The sequence below is a fragment of the Macrotis lagotis genome, chromosome 6 (genome assembly GCF_037893015.1).
Source record: "Macrotis lagotis isolate mMagLag1 chromosome 6, bilby.v1.9.chrom.fasta, whole genome shotgun sequence".
NCBI lineage: Eukaryota > Metazoa > Chordata > Mammalia > Peramelemorphia > Peramelidae > Macrotis > Macrotis lagotis.
Genome location: NC_133663.1, coordinates 150,371,070 through 150,374,504, shown reverse-complemented (window position 1 = coordinate 150,374,504; position 3,435 = coordinate 150,371,070).

Here is a 3,435-nt window from a genome sequence, read left to right as displayed (position 1 = left end):
TCATATACTGTAATTAGTTCAGACATTAGTCAATTGATGGGAATTACCTCAATTTCTAATTCTTTACCACTACAAAAAGAATTATTATGAATATTTTGTGAAAGTGCTGAGGTCTATCAGCAAAACAAAATTAAATTAAGTCATAGGAAACATGTGAGTTAGGACTTAACATTCCAGCTTTTCACCTGGACTATTGGTGCATGACCTGTTAGCGCATTCTGAACTTGTGTTGGTCTAAGTATCCACAATCATATTCCCCATAATTTGTCTCAAAGCTAGCAATTTCATTTTGATCTTCTTCAATATAAAGATAAGAACTAACCATACACATATCCTCTAAGTACAATCCCTTCAACTATAGTCAAACTATTGTCAATTATAGTCAGCTATCCTAAGAGAAAAAGAATTCTCAAGAATCACAAGTGTTCTTTTCCCTTGTTTACAATTAAATGCTCTTGATTAACATCTTGTTTTTCCCTTTCTTTTTATCCTTTTATACTTCTCTTGAGTCTTGAGTCTTTTTTTAGGTATTTGCAAGGCAAATGAGGTTAAGTGGCTTTCCCAAGGCCACACAGATAGGTAATTATTAAATGTCTGAGACAGATTTCAACCCAGGTATTCCTGACTCCAGGCCCAGAGCTTTATCCATTGGACCACCTAGCCACGCTGAGTCTTGTTTTTGTATACTGAATTCTCTATTTAGTTCTTGTCTTTTGATCTGGAAATTTTGGAAGTCCTCTATTTTGTTGAATATCCATCTTTTCCCCAGACAGAATATGCTGAATTTTGCGGGTTAGTAAATTTTTGGTTTTAATCCTTTGCCCTCAGAAATACCATATTTCAGGCCCTCTCTTTCTTCAATGTTGAAACTGATAAGTCCTGTATAACTTTGATTGTGCTTCCTTTATTTTATTTTTTTTCTTTTTCACTGCTTGATGTTCTTTCTCCCTTATTTGAGTATTCTGTAATTTGGCTATAGTAGTACTTGAAATTTTATCCAGGATATCTTTCAGGAGGTGTTCTGTGAATTCTTTCAATATCTATTGTGTCTTCTTTATTTAGCAAATCTGGACAGAACCAGGATCTTTCTTTTTTTATCTAGACTTTCTGGCAGATCAAAAATTTGTAAAATTTTTCTTCCGGATCTAAGTCATTGATTTTTCCCAAAATGTACTTTATGCTTTCGTCACTTTTTTCAGCCTTTTGATTTTGTTTAATTGCATCTTGGTATCTCATATATTCAGTGGTTTCTTTTTGTCCGATTCCAATTTTTAGGGTTTTATTTTCTTCAGTTAGATATTTTGTTTCCTTTTCCAGTTGATTAATTTTACTTTTTTCTCATTTTCACTCCCTTTCCAGTTGGTTGATTTGTTTTAGATGAGCTGCATTCCTTTAGTCAATTTATTTTTTGAAGAGTAACATCCTTGGGGCAGCTAGGTGGTGCAGTGGATAAAGCAACAGCCTTGGATTCAGGAGTAGCTGGGTTCAAATCCAGTCTCAGACACTTAATAAATACCTAGCTGTGTGGCCTTGGGCAAGCCACTTAACCCCATTTGCCTTGCAAAAACCTAAGAAAAAGTTACATCATTTTTTCAGTTTATTTTTACTTTTTTTAAAGAATCAATTTATTTAGTCTATTTTTTCATAATTTTCTTGCATGAGTCATTTCTTTTTCACAATTTGTCCTTCCTTTATTATTTACTTCTTAATTTCTATTTCAGTTCTTCTATGAAATTGTGGATTTGAGTCCAATTCGAAGAATATTTTGAGACTTCCCATGTAGAAACGTTTTCACTGCTTTCTTCTTCTATGCTGGAATTGTTTTCATCTCTATGTCTATGCTAAATTTCTATGATCAGCGCTCTTTTAGTTTTTTTGTCATTTTGATTGTTTGAGCTCTGTTTCTGGGGTACCCCAGCTTTTTATGCTCAGGTTGGGGTCTGATCCCTGTATTTTCACTGACCACTATATTGCTTATACAGCTCAGGCAGTGCCTTTGCAGATGTTTGTTTCTTCCTTTCTCTCCAGGCTCTGCTTAAGATCTTGGTAGTTTTTCCCTCAACCCAGTCCTGTCTTTTTCCCAAGTGTTTCCAGGGTACAGAATATTTTGGGGTTGCGACCCTTCTTGTTGACTTGCTATCTGGTTGTAAGGGCCTATCCTCTTTTCTAACTGCCCGGACCTGGACTGTTCTATAGCTAAAAGTATCCTGCTGGCTTTCCTGCTCTCTTACCTAGCTGGGTCTTACTTCTCCTTTACCCCTGAAGAGAAATATCTAGATTGATGGTCCTCCAGGATGTTTGCAACTGAAAACTGTTTCAATCTTGTCTTTTTTTGGTGGTATTTGTAATTTTAATGTTTGTGTAGAGGCTATATTTTACATTGTATAGGGAAGATATCAGGGAGCATACTAGTTTCATGTTGCCATCTTAGTTTTGCCCTGGAAGTTTCCCCCAGTTATTTTAGTAAAAAATAAACAAACTATCTAAACCCATTCATCTTTGTGATTAGCTTTACAAATATTCATTATCATATAAGGGGGTTTTGGGTTGTTTTGCAATCTTTCCTTACAATGTCATTTCAGTTTTGTAATTCAGGTGTAGAGAACTAAGATTTTTTTATTGTGCACACTCCCTTCACTAACAGCTATCCTCTAGAGCATCATGGACATTCTTTGAGTGTCAAAAATTCATCATACTGCAATAAATCTGGTGTGAAAGTTCTCTGCCATTACCTTATTTGGTCTTTCTACCAAAGATATAGAACTAGTCTATTGCTTGGTCTCTATGTGAATGGTTTCCATCTTCCTAGGAATGATTCATAGCACAATGAAGCTTCAGAGTAAAATCAATGGTTATAACAAGACCAAAAATAAAGAACATAGATTTCAAAAGGTTTTATGTTAAGCAAAGTGCAGAATAATTTCAGTTCCTCACTTACAAAAGATTTTCTAAGCAATTTGTTACATTCCTATGTGTATATCAGAGTGATAATTGGTCTTTATGTTGCTCCTGAGACTACCAAAATAGATTTTTCACAATTAAAGTGAAAATAATTTTCTTGTCATTAATACATTTTTTCTTGCTCCATTTCAAATTTCCCTCTATATATTGCCTGTAGTATATGTTCACACATACCTATATAAACATGTGTACAAAAATGTAAGTTCATATATATGTGTATATATAATACATATGCGTATATATATATGCTCATATTTTTATCTCTTTATATATTCATTTGAATGAATAGCTTTATGTCCCCATCCACTGATAATTCATTCACCAAAATTGATTTTTTTCTACATTTTCTCTCCGTTTAACACTGTTAAAAGTCCTTTTCTGAATGTACCTCAGTGGCTTACTACATGCTCTGAATAAAATTTATTTCTATTTACACTAATTTAAAGCTGGTCTTTCTCTCGATTTTTTTTCCTA